Here is a 14858-nt window from a genome sequence, read left to right on the forward strand (position 1 = left end):
AACTCTCTTATTGTTCATTTGTTATTCTCCATTTGTTATGTACTAAAATGTTGATTTTTCTTTTAAATACAATCCTCATATATGGTAAAAGTATACCTTTTAGGTATGATCTGATTCTTCTTTACCCCCATCATCTCTCCTTATCCTCTTTACTCCTGATCGAATTAACTAAGTTGGTGATGTATTTTAACTCATCTTTGAATCATGGGTGTGGAGCACAATACTTAACACTTGGTGTCTTCTCACAAACATTTCTTCAATGAATGAATGAATGAATGAATGAATGAATGATCTGTGCAGATTGCACTATCATCATTGCCACCGTTCTGGGTGTTAGTAGTAATGTGACCTGACATTTGTTTTCTATGAAGTTTCATTGTTGTATTGAGTTATACCAAGGAGATGGGAAGATAAGAAAACAAACTCATATCCTGTCTCTATGACTTACTATCTGTGTGACACTGGGGAAGTTATCATTTGCTCTGCTTTAATCTCCTCGTTTGTAAAATGGCAAAGAGAGAGCATCTACCTGTTCATAGACTTTTTGTGAAGATTAAATGAATTAATATAAGTCATATAAAATATATAGACATGTGCATAGCATAGAGTAGGCACTACCTAAGTGTTGGCTGTATAATTATAAGTTGTCATGGAAGTAAATAACATCTCATACATATCCAAATGAAGTAAAAGCAATGCAAAGGTTACTATGCACATGGCCAAAGAAAAGTAGGCACAACTGGGGAAGGCTTCACTGAGGAGCAGCCGTTTGAAAAGGAAGGGAGACCTGAATGACCACAGGTCTACAGTTGGGAAACTTTTCTTCTTCATTAGAATTATTATTAATTAACATAACATAGAAATGTGCATTGTCAGTACAATGTACAAAAGGGGGCACATTTTTAAAAGAAAACACAAAAATATCACCACTCACAGATGGAAAACTATTATTCACATAATACTTAATAGTTTATAAAACAGCTTTATCTACATTGTTTCAATTGATTCTCAAAACAAACAAACAAAAACAAAATAACTAGTCAAGACTGTCTGTATGGTAAACTATTCTTTTTTTTCTTTATGAAAAATAATAGACTCCAAAGTGATCGTAGGAGAAACTATAATATTCTTATTAGCCAGGTAAATAGATAGATAGATGAGAGATAGATAGATAGATAGATAGATAGATAGATAGATAGATAGATAGATAGATAGATACAAAGCTAAATAGTGCAGTAAAAGCCAATTTCCATTTAGAGTAGTAAACATAGAATGTACAAGACTTCCACACATAGCCCAGCAAGGATTGCTGAAAAGAACTGAGTTCACTGGAATAAATCTGGAAACCATTCTAATTCCTGGATGGAAAGAATAGAAGTAAATACTAGACATGTCATTTTTCCTCCAGATAAATTTATACATTTAACAGCATCTATGCTTGTATGTCTATGTTAGTTCCACATGATTATAGATGGTGATTTTTTTTTTCTGGAATCACTTGTTAATAGATATCAAGAACCTATTAGGTACCAAGCACAGTACTAGATACTGGAAAGTAGCTATGAAGAAGGCAGGGCTGTTGTTCTCAGGGAATTTCTGTTTAGCAGAGGAAGACAAAAAAAGCTAACAAGTAAACAATAAATTAGGTAATATCAGATATGTATAAATACTATATAAAAGATAAAATATTCTAATATGGAAGAGACTAATTGATAGGGACTGACTTCATCTAGGGTGGTTGGTGATCTTTCCAAGGACATGATATTTGAGTTGGAACATAAATTATAAAAGGGAGAAGAATTGTAGAGTTCAGAGAAAGGAATGTTGTAAGAAAAAAGAACAGAAAATGCAAACACTAGGGAATAGGAATGAACTTGAAGTATTTAAGGAAACAAATTTTCAGTATGCTTTGAGTAATTCTGAACAAGGGTAGAGCAGAGGCAGAAGATGGTGGAGCTATAGCTAGATTATTAAAACTTTGTAGACCAAGTAAAGAAGAGTTTGTTTTTTAAAGTAATGTTTAAAAAACTTTTGGTGTAATGAGATTTGGTTCATTGACTTCTATATGAAGGTTGGAGTCTTGGAAGTAGTGTGTGGTAGTTAGGAGGGCTACTAGACCAGTTACAAGTTGATTGTAGTGTCCTGGGAGAAAGGAGAAGATGACTGGCATTTTAAGAATGGGGCTAGTGATGGGATTAGGATTGTATAATTGAGAAAAGGCTGATAGGCCTTACACATGGCCTATCAGGGATGCAATAAAAAGGGAAGACTGAAGAATGCTAGCACACTTTTGTTCTGTGTAATTGCAGAGAATGTGCAAAGACTTCTCAGAGAAATCTTCCAGGACTGGATTTAGAGAGGAAAATACAGAGTGGTTTTGAACATAGCCCCGAGGAAATGTCATGTTGGCAGCTGGATGTACCAGCATAGACATCAGTGGAAGCATCTAGATTGAAGACAGACATTTCAGGTTTATGAGGGTATTGATGGTATTGGGAATAACAGAAACATATGAGATTCCCCAGGAAGAGAGTGCAAATAGAGAAGGAAAAAAGAGCATGGCATCAAGTTCTGAACCACTTGGCATTTATAATTGTTCAAGAGGAAGAACCACTGAAGGAGTACAGGGGGTAGAGCTTATAAGGGAGGAAGTGGCCAGTTTGGTTGATGTATCCCGGAAGTCCAGTTGAATGTTCATCTTGATCAAATATTGCTCAGAGTTTACATATAGTGAGGAAAATAATTAATCACAGAATCTGATATATAATAAGAGCAGAGTTCTTCATGGCTGAGAGTCTTAATTTTGAATGAAGTATATTAACAAGTGCATTGAGTTCCAGAATATGCAATTGTTTTGCATCTTAACTTGCCTCCAATATTGATTCCTAAGTAACTTTGTAATCACCAACTTTTCCAATAAAGCTGTGTTATTGTTCATTTTATGAGGAACAAGATCTCATATTTGTCATTCTTCATCTTTAATTTGCCGTTGATTTATAATGTGTTGCTATTGGATCATAAAGGATAAAGAACTCAAATATATTTTTAATTCAAATTAAAACAGATCCTTGCCAAGCTATTTGTGCTGTTAGTACATTTCATCAACTACCATTTTTTTTCTTTCTCCTCCACCCCATCCCCCCATTTTTCCTTTTAGTTAAGGTGTTTACTGGCAGCTTATTATTTTTTTTCTTTGAATATTTCCTTTAATTTTCCACTTTCTAAAAGCAATGGGAAAACAGGAGGCACGCACACACAAACACACATAATTTTAATAGGCTAAGATGCACTTAAAGAAGACAAGCCATACAGATACACACACACACACACACACACACACACACACACACACACACACATCGCTAAAGAAGCGTTTTGACCAAAATGGAAATATTTTGAACTGCATCTACAAAGTCAGTAAGTACTTTTCTAAGAGAAGAGAAAAGTAGTCACTTTCCTTTTTTTCCATTATCTAGATGGGGAATATGTATTCTTTTTTCAATTATCCTTCTCCATCCAGTTAATGCTGTTAGCAAAGTTTTGGAATCTTCAAAATAATCAAGGTCCAAAACTAATGTGAGGATTTAGAAACTAATGAGTTATCTAGAATACGCTTGGTAAAAAATGTTCACCTCGGAGAGCCTGAGTTTCTATTCTGTCCAGGGCTGTCTGAGGTTGTCTCGAATATTGAATTCTTTTCTCTGGCTTCTTACACACTTGTTTTCTACTGTCCTTTCCATGGTTTTTAAAATAGTATATCCTTTTATTGTTACATTTCTCTCTGCTTTCTGTAAAAAAAGTGAGATCACATTTCTGTCATCCACATTCTTTCCATCATAATTCCCCACTAATTTTTTGGCAATGTCAAGACAGACAAAAATGTCATGCTCTAGCAGTAAATCACAGGAGATTAATTTGTGAATTTCTCTAAGTCTCTACTTTCAGCTTCCTCTCCTATAATATAGGAACAATAGTAGTACCTGCTCATTTTTCCTCAATGTTTGGGTGAGAATCATCTGATATTATGAATGTGAAAGTGCTTCATGTATGGAAGAATAGTATGAATGTCAGTTACGTATATCATCTGTAGTATCCAAGCTTTATGTAAAAAGGTTTGAAATAAAGTACAAGTTGACTTAATCAAGCTCATTTGTAAAATGATATCACAGTCACTTCATTTATTTATTTCATGCATTTAGAATATATTTAATGAAAAGGCAAATAGATGTCATGTTTGAGATCCTTAACTGTCTAGGTCAATGTTGTCAAACTTTTGGATGAACGGCAATTTTCTGAGGTCTTTGTTAATAGTATGTTCTTAAATTCAACGTGCAAAGATTTTTAATTCAGTAATTCCAGATGGAGTCAAGGAAAATTATTTTTTAACAAGGCCCACAGGTGATTCTAAGATCAAATGGAGGGAACTCCGTTTGACCAAATGCTTTTGGAGTCTTGGTCTGTGGAAATCCCTGGCAGTATTGTGCCAGGTGTCCATGAGCTCTGGAATCAATGAATGAGGATTTGGAATCCGGTTTGGTCACTTTCTACCCCTATGATAGAAGCAGACTGCTGAACCTTTTCATGTCTCTGTGTCTGTATTAGTTTCTTAGAGCTGCCATAACAAATTACTACAAACTGGGTGTCTTAAAACAACAGAAATTTATTCTCTCACATTTCTCAAGTCTAGAAGACTAAAATCGAAGTGTTGGTGGAGCCATGCTACCTCTGAAGACTCTGAGAAACATCCTTCCTTGCTTCTTCTAGCTCCTGCTAGCTCTGGACAGTCCTTGATTTTTTTTGGCTTTTAGCTGCATCACTCCAATCTCTGCCTCCATATTCACCTGGTGTTCTCTCTGTTTCTCTGTATGCAGTCTCCTCCTATTATACAAACCCAGTGGTCAGATTTGGTCCCTACCCTAATCCAGTATGACCTTATCACAATTGCAACTGTAAAGACTCTAGTTCCATAAATGCCATGTTTTTTTGAAAATAAGACCTAGCCGGACCATCAGCTCTAATGCGTCTTTTGGAGCAAAAATTAATAGAAGACCTGGTCTTATTTTAATAGAAGACCCGGTCTTATATAATACCATATTATATAATATAATACCATATTATATAAGAACGAGTATAATGTAATATAATATAATACAATACCATACCGGGTCTTATATTTATTTTTGCTCCAAAAGACACATTAGAGCTGATGGTCTGGCTAGGTCTTATTTTTGGGGAAACACGGTGGTTACATTGGGAGCTTTTGGGTGGACTTGAATGTTGAGGGGACAGTGTTCAATCCAGTACAGTGTCCTTGTATAAAGGAGATTCATTATGATAACATTTGGAACATCTAATTAGTGCCTGGTAGTAGATGCTCAGTAAATAGTAGTTTTCCTTTTTCTTTGTAATGACTTAAACACTGGGTCTCAAATGTAAGTCTGGACCAGGGCTAACTACATTAGATTCACCATGGAAACATTTAAGAAATACAAATTCTTGGCTGCTCACTGTAGGTTTCATTCATTAATTCAGGGATGAGGCCCTAGAATTTATATTTTTCAAAGGTTACCTAGATGATTCTGACATGCATTCAGACTTTGGAACAACATATGCTTTGACTAAAAAATTATGACCTCATTTGTAGAACTGGAACTCAGGGATACCTCATTTGCAGAAACTTTTCAGAAAAAGTCAAAATGTAAACTTCTTATAGCATAAATTTATTTATAGATGATGATGCTAAAATTAAACCAACATTTCAAAGGCAATGCAAAGTGTATTTTGGAGTGAAAATCTATCAGTTTGATTCCAGTTTCAGATCTCAAGGAAAACTTTTCTCTTGTGTATTATGGGCTTAAATGGAACAAAATATTATTAGAAGAAAATTTTAACAAGGACCGAATATTATAAGTCACACTCTCTAAAACTGTTATTTTCTTCTTCATGTTCTGGCGGTTTTGCAGTTGAGCTTATGATGCCTCCCATTCATTTCTTCTACACCCCTTCAAGTGAAGTCAGTTTTTATTAATGTTGAATAGCTTCTTTAGAACTTCAGTAGTTCACAATTTACCTTTTTGTGAAAATTCTCCATTTGATTTCTGAGTCTTACACAAATTTTTTTCTTACCAAAGAACACTGAGCACAGTGGTTTTCTCACAGCTTAGTGGGACTATTGGCATCAGAAAGCTTCAGCTTTATAGGAAGTGAAAATCATAGTGACAGTAAAATTACTGTGAATGAAATTCATTTTGTTCATTGTAACACTCATCCTCTCCTGGGGTACCCTGTTCTATTGTCACCATCAGTTGTCACACCTACTTTGAAAGGAATGTAAAATGGTTATGTCAAAAGAAGAAATTAGTCTCATATAATAATTCACATCTTTAAAATACTTGGAACTTAAAAAAAGAGTATTCAGCTACCTTTTCTGTCACCCTTGTATAGTAGCTTTGTCAACGGGCATCTGCCACATTAGCATAGAATGTGGCTATCTGCTGCTCTTTCAGCAACACAATACACATTTCATCCAGAGACTTGACTAGTTTCTTTATGCTGAACTCAGGGAGATAAGCTAACTTTTCCTGAGTTGCCAAGGGCAACTTCATTGCACATGAATTTAGGAGCTACTCTGAGAGAATAATGTCTAGACACATTCTTATATTCATTTCAGGGAAACATTCACCTAATATCTGTTATCTCCTACTGTCAAAACACTGCTGATGAATACTGCCTATCCCTTGAATCACGTATCTAAACTTTATAAAGAAGTGAGCATAATAGAAGTGATAATATATCCATGTAGCAGGAAACTTCATTTTAGCATAGAGTCATTAAGTAGCACTAATATATTTGACTTCATATATATGAACATATGTGTATATATATGTATATGTATACATACACATACATATATACATGTATATATATGTTTATATATACATGTACATATATTATTAAATAGATATGCTTATATTTATATTTGAAATTATTGATAAATGTTCAGGTTATGCCTCCACCTATTTTCTCAGAAATGTTATTCCTTTGAAGATTTCCTTCTCTGCCTCTCCCTCCTATTTTTGTTATATATTCAATTCCTCAAGTTATGTTACAAGTATGACTTTTTATAATAGATGCTAATTTATGTCATTTATTATATTCTCTATACTTAACTATGAAGAATCATTGTTACTATATGAATATTTATGTATATAAGTGTGACTGTGACAGTGACTATAAAAATCAAAGACAGAGACTAGTGAGCGTCCCAGACAAGCCCTTTTTATGTAGCCATATTTTGACAGTTACCACTTCTCAGCTTTTGGGACAATGGTCTAGAGTCACCCACACTCAGAATCAATCAGAAACTAGAGATGACTCATTAAAACAAAACTCATGAAACATTGATGTGTAAACCACACTTTTCGTGATCAGTAGCTGACAAGAAGTACTAGTACTTATGCGAGCTCTTCAGGACAGAATCCAAATTCACCTAGTGGAAAGTCTATACCAGAAATCAAGTTATACTTTGGAAGTTGATAGGTGAGTCTAATTAGAGCACGGGAACAGATCACAGATAGATGACACATCCAGCTCTACCTGGATGTTCTTACCAACCGTGTGAGTGTGATTAGGAGAGTATCTTTTCATGGCAAGTGTTGAAAACACGCTGACAACTGGGCTACTTTTTGAAATTTGCTTTGGACTTCAGACAGACCATACTTCTAATGTTTAATAATTTATATCTTGGATACCACAGGATATGTTAGAGTTTGACATTATGTGTCATGATCTTTTGACTAGAATTCCAGGTCCTGTCTTCCTGTATTGGGTCTTAGAGACATAAGTTTTGTTTTGTTTTGTTTTTTAGTTTTTTGGATGGTGTTCACAGACAGTAAGTGGTTCTCATGTATTATATCCTAACTGTTGCCAGTTTCACTATAATAAGTTTAGCTTATTTCCAAGTTCTAGTGACACTTGATGGGGGCCCCCTTTGTGCTTCTTTATTCCCATTTGACTGTCATGTACAGCTTTTCTATAGCTGGTCTATGAGTAGTGGGATCTTATAATTACATGTGGACTAAAGAGGATTAGGCTTTGCCTCTTAAACTGTCACACTGCCTAACACCTATGCATACAGAATGTTATTATAATGAGATATAAAGTCAATTTTAACTTTGGAGCAGCATAACCTAATTAACAGAACAGTTGTGATAGAAAGTATAGCTGGAACGACTGGTGGTGGCAACTTTTCTCGGTATCTGGGACAAGGAGACATGATGATGGCGATGGAGAAAAATTTGAAGTTATATGGTTAAAAAAAAAAAGGACTTGTGTTTACATAACATTCCTAAAATCTTTTCAGTAAGGTGTTCATGATTAAGTGACGGATGAGAACCCTTAAGCAAAGAGGAAAAACTTGGGGAAAACTGCTGTGGGAAATATGGTGGGGGAGGGGTGTGTGTACGAAAATGCCACTTCCTTTAAATGATGTTAAATACAGAGTCTCACAGATAACCGCTTGAAGGGACTCTCCGTGGTCAAAACCGGAGAGACATCAGGCTGATTCTGGAGTTTTCCAGAATCGCTTCACTTTAAAAAGCATTGTCCTTTTTTTTTTTCCCTATGCCTTTTAGGAAAGCCAAGAGAGGCTGCCACTTCCAAACAAGTTTAACTGAATATCATGATAATATGAAGAAATTAAATACTGAAATAATTGGGATCCTAAACAATTACATTTACACAAAAGAGGTTTGCACTCTCAAACGTATTGACTTCATTTTTTTTCACATGGAACCCAACCAAAGAGTCAATTCATGCCTGTGTCTCTTACTTCCTTGCTCTCGGCCATTGCCATCTTCAGCATATAGGAGCACCATCTTGGTAACACTTTAAGAGTATAGAAAAGAAAGACTAAACTGTCTATTATCTAAAGCTTGTTCTCCTTTAATTTTCCCATATAAATGATAACTTCTCCAGGAGATTATTTCAAATGAACTCATCCTCAGGTCAATCTTCAACTTTATGAATACGTAAGTATAATATAATATAGAAACTATGTATCTATAGTTCATAGATTGATAGAGCAGTTATGACATTCATATGGGAAAAATCACATCTCAATTTTTTCTCATAGGGTGTCATTAAGGAGTTATGAAAACAGTGCTAGCCTGGGAAACCAGAAACACTTCAAATTACAAAACGTGTTGATATGCTGTGTGAAACAACCATAAAATGTTGGTTAAAATGTAAGGAAACCATTTAAAATTTGCAACTGAGCTACTAAAAAATAAGGGAGATACAAAGAGACCAACAAAGAGGAAAATGGAAAACCAGAACAAAAGACACAAACTGAGGGTTGGGCTGCCTTGTGAGAATTTGAGGAGGTTAATAACAAGGGAGTTGGGTTTGAACAAGAAAACTAGTGGGTACAGCAAATGGGGCTCCAGTTAGGAGATGATTTGGAACTAAGTACATTGATTTTATGTACAGTGCTGTTTTCTACTACTGATCATTTCTGTTCAGTGTGGTTCAACACAATTAAGATAATGTATTGACTAAGATAAATGTCTATAGAAGGAATGGAAAAAGAGAATGAAAGAAGGAAGGAATAAATGAAGGTGTGTTTGTATACTTACCTATCTGTAAAAAGAAGAAAACAAAAACGTGGTGTTTAAATTACTTTTTTGAGTACTTACCACTTACACTATTAATTATCCTTTCTTAGCTGATAATTTGATCTTTTTATTTAATAAGATCCTCAAACTATCGTTCTGTTTTTTCAATCTAAAGAAAGACATTAGAAGAACATGATTTGTAACTTATTCAATTAATAGATACTTAATTGCTTCAGGCAAAATATGAAACACTCAGCTTTTACAAGAAATCACTGAGGGCTCAAATTCTAGCTCAGAAAATATTTCCAAAGAGGGTGAAAGAAACAATGAATCACTTTTGGCCATTTCAATAAAAAGTCAGAATTAGAAAAAAGGAATGAAAACACTGAAAATCTCTAAATATTACTCGGCTCATCTCTGATTTTGTTTTTGACCTTGTGAAAGTTCCCTCTAGGTTTTAGCTCTTTGCTCTTTAAAATGGAGCTAGCTGCCCCCCCCCCCCGCCCAGGATTTTTTCAAAGAGGAAATATCTCATGTACTGCCTCAAATAGTTTGTGGGATAAAGCAAGACATGATTATTAAATAAATAACATTGAATATTTATAGTCTGGAATGAAAATATTATTGGTATGAGAAAAAAAATGTTTCTGTTTTGTTTCTAATCCCTGAGATGAAATTTTCTCTTCTGTGATTCTACTCTCCTCCTGACCCTAAGAATTGCAAGGAGATTTCATCAGGATGAAAACTTCATGATTATCTGCTCAGAATAAGGGAGGATCGGGGTGAGTGTGTGAGAAACATCATAGGAAAAATATTAACATTTTTTTCTTTTTGCCTCTTCTTTATGAGCCCAATCAAAATATTACTTAAATTTTATTGGAACAGTTATTTATACTTCTTTTGACTGATCATTTTAAGGTACTCAATAGGCACTGAGAAAAAGATTTATTATCCTGCCCACTCTTAAACCTATGAACATATTGAGACTGTTAAAAATAATGTAAGATAAATGTTTGTATTGAGCACAGTTTTATTTAACAGTTAACACCATAGAAAAAAAACAACTTTAATAATTAAAATATGAAATTACTCAGTAACTATGCCATTTAATTTAGAAAGCCATATGTTTTCTTTTACATAAAGGATTAGCTGCATCTATATGTCTACATATATGTCTATATCTAGCATTTTATTTTATAATTGTAGATTCTAATTGTATTAGAATCTCTGCCTTACTCTACATTAGAAAACATATAAAAATATAATTTTTTTTTCCTTTTCACTCGGTCTTCCACAATATGGAGTTGGAGGATTTTTATTAGAGGAGTAGTTTTATAATTTTCCTCAATTTATTTCCACCCTGAGCCACGTCTTCATGCTTTGGTGCTTGAAGTCGTAACAGGAATATCCAGCTTCATTCTCTGAACACTTTGGGATGACCTTAAATCACAGTAACTGCATGTGTCTTGGGTTTCTTCATTTCCTGGGGAGAGAAGCTCATAGTTGCATTCAGATTTTTTTTTTTTTTTTACTCTGATGCATTAAAATGTTTTCCTCCTGATGAATGTTATAGAAAGTAGTATGTTATTTTAAAAACGAAATTTTAAATCAAGAGGAAATTTTGTCTACAGTTTATGATTCCAGATGACAGTCACCTCTTTGAATCAATTGCTGTACACCGTCTTTTTCTTCCTCTGTGTTTTTGAAGCCCCCTGAGGTATTTCTCTGCAGTTATTCTCCAGGTGGTTCTTAGCACTTTGAGTGAACTCAAAGGAAGTATCAAATCCTTCAATTAATGATTCCTCATTAAGTTACACTTTTTCTTCAAGAAAGGCACTAATGGAGAATGAAATTTTTTTCTTTTGTTGAGTTTCACATATGAGTTTCAACTAAACTGTATGCATGGATAATGAGGTATAGCTGTTCAGACCTCTCGATTTCCATAAAGGTTTTTTACTCAATCAAAAGTAAATTTGATTCACTTTTATTGTATTATAGGAGTGTGGAATCTGCTCACTTCATTTTAAGGTTTATCAGTGCCATAATGCAGCATTTTGCCCACATAGGTGAGTTATATATTGACCAATAAACTCTTACCCCATTTTCTTCTATTGAAAAGTCTTTTAAAAACTTTTTTGTGTGGATATTTTCCAGCATACTTATAAATAAAATAGTAAGGGAAATCTTCATATACATTCATCATCCAGCTCCAACTATTATCAACATTTTAACAGTCATCTCATTGACCACACCACCCTCCACTTTATTTAAGCTAAAGCATTTTTTAAAAAAATCACACATATCATGTCATTTCCCAAGTTCATCAGCATGGGCATCTAATTGGTAAGAACCTTTAAAATACAGTGCATTATTACCCAAAGTTAAAACTATTTTTAAAATTTCATTAATAACCATCCACATTTATGTGGACCTAATTGTCTCAAAGATGTCCTCTTGAAGTTCATTTGCTAAAATCAAGAATCAAATAAGGTTCATACATTGCTTTTTTTGGTTATAGCTTGTTCGTGTCATTGATTTGTTAGAGAAATGAGGTTGTCTGTCCTTGTAGTATGTCCTGAATTGGACTTCTTGCTTCCAATGGTATTGTTTGTCTTAACCTGTTATCACCCATATATCTTTCATACTGGCAGTTTAACTAGATTTAGATTCAATTTGGGGGGAGGGCATGAATGCGTTATAGGACATTAAATCAGGAATCTCATGATATATACCTGTGTCACTTGTAGTGATGCTTCAGCTGATTAGTGGGTTGAGAGAACGCCAACATGATCCCTCTTTTATACAATTTCTTGTCAAATTTCATTCAGTGGTTTTAGTAGATCATCAGAGTCAAGGTTCATTATTTTGTTATGTGGTACAAGATGATAATTTTATAATTCTACCAGGCCTTTTGCATTTATCAGCTGAAATGCTTCTTTAGAGAATTTTCACATATCAACTATTTCTTATCTTGAAAGAAAAATTGTTCAGGAAAGGTAGTATAAATGACTGAGTGGTTCTTTTTGCTATTGAAATTTCAAAATAAGGAATTCAAGTTCTTGTCGTGGTAACTTTCAATGGTGGCTCGTGGGTGTGTGTTTTCCTTCAACACTTTAAGTATTTCACTTCACTATTTTCTTGCTTGTATAATTTCCTCTATAGATAAGGTGTCCCACTAACCCCCATCCCTGGCTTATTTCAAGATTTTCTCTTTGTTGTCTTTGTCTGCAGATTGTATATGATACGATTAGGTATAATTTCGTTTTTCCCGAACTTCTTGGATCTGTGTTTTGTTGTCTGTCAATTTCAAAAAAAAAAGTTCTTGACTATTGTTACTTCAAATATTTCTTCTATATTCTCTTCTTTATTTCTTCTCCTCTGAGATTCCAATTATGAATATGTTGCACGTTATAAAATTGGCTGACAGTTTTTGAATGTTCTGGTCTTTTATTTTCCTTTCTTTTGTTTTCTTCTTTTCTTTCTTTATTTTATGTTTGAGAAGTTTCTGTTGACATATCGTCAAGTTCACTAATTCCATCTTGGGCCATGTCCAATCTACTGGTGAGCCTATCAAAATCATTTTTATCTTTGTTGTAATGTTTTTAATTCTAGCATTTCCTTATAATTTTTTTTAGATTTGCTTTCTCTATGCTTAGATTACTGGTTCATTCTAACGTGTTATCTACTTTTTCCATTAACCTATAACATGTGTATCATAGCTATACTAAACTCCTTGTATGATAATTTCAACATCTGTGTCATATCTGAGCCTGGTTCTGTATGATTGGTCTAATTGCACTGTGTTTTAACATGCTTTTGTCGGGGCTTATAATTTTTATTGAAAGTTGGACATGTTGTATCAGGTAATAGAAACTGAGCTTAATAAGACTTTAGTGTGAGAAGTTGTGTTAACCCAGTTTGAAATTGGGTTATGTTTAATGTTTTCTGTAACTATAGATGTCAGAGTTTTCAAATTGTTCCAGAATCCTAGGGTATGTTATTTCTCTTAACTTTGGTCTTCCCTATGTACTCCTTCCATGACAGAGTCTGTGTCTGTGTCTTGCAGCTTTTTCAACTGTAATCCACAATTATACTGGAGCCCTGTTGGTAAGATGCTAGGAAGGGGGAGAATGCTATAGTCTCATAATTAAATCTCAGTTTTTCCAAAGACATCTATGCATTTCTCTGGGCAGTGATCTTTATAAGTGTTTCTCCAGTAGCTTATTTTTCCCTTCTGCTCTTTACTTTCTTCCCTGGCTCAACTCTTATTCCTGATTAATTTCATTGAAACCTTGAACCCTGTTTATTATGTTTTTCCTGCTTCTATGAGACATGAAGGTAGAGGGACTGAAGCAGGAGGAAAACCCTTTCACAGCTGGGATAAAGCTCTGATAACATATTTTCTTCTAGAAAGTAGGTCTTTGTTATGGAGAAAACTCTAGACACGTTTCACAATGATTACGCTTTCTTTCCCCATCCAAAATAAGGAAAAAATCTTTCTCAGGTCTTCAGTCTAAGAACCAGGTGAGGTTCCTTGAAGTAATGTCCATAAAATATCCTCCCTAAGACCGTGGCCTCCAACAATTTTCCATTCTTACACTCGTTTATACTCAGCTTCCAGCCATTTATCAAAGTTACCATTTAAGTCTATCTACCACTGAAAGATCTAGAGACTTTTTCACAGGTAAGAAGATCTTCACTGTGTCTCTGTAGATTCACCTATCTACAGATTTCATGGCGGCAGTTTGCTCTGAAACCTCACTTCTCTGATAAGTCCAATAAAAATCACTGATTTTCAGTTTGTACAGCTTTTATCTTGTTTTAAGAACGAAAGTGATGGCATCCAACTTCTTTACATGTCAGATCTGCAGCTGGGAATCAAATTCAGTATTCTTGCTGAATCCTCAAATTAGTTTATCCTAGAATCATGGGAGCACCAACAATTTGGATGTGTATCATTTAGACATGACCCAATTTGTATTTTATTGAATCTTGCTTCCCGATAACAGATATTCCAATTTCATGTTGTACATTGTCTTTGTCAAATATGAAATGAATCATTTCATCAAGGATTCCTGATAATAATAATAATAATAATAATAATAATAATAATAATAAAACATCCTTGTCGAGAATTTAGCTCAGCTACTTCATGATGTTGCTGTTTCAGCATCCATTTTGTTTGGCCAAGTGGCTTGCAGGAACCTTAAACTGACATTCATTCCCTCATACAAAAGCATGCCT

Source organism: Rhinolophus hipposideros (genome assembly GCF_964194185.1).
Source record: "Rhinolophus hipposideros genome assembly, chromosome: 1".
Lineage (NCBI taxonomy): Eukaryota > Metazoa > Chordata > Mammalia > Chiroptera > Rhinolophidae > Rhinolophus > Rhinolophus hipposideros.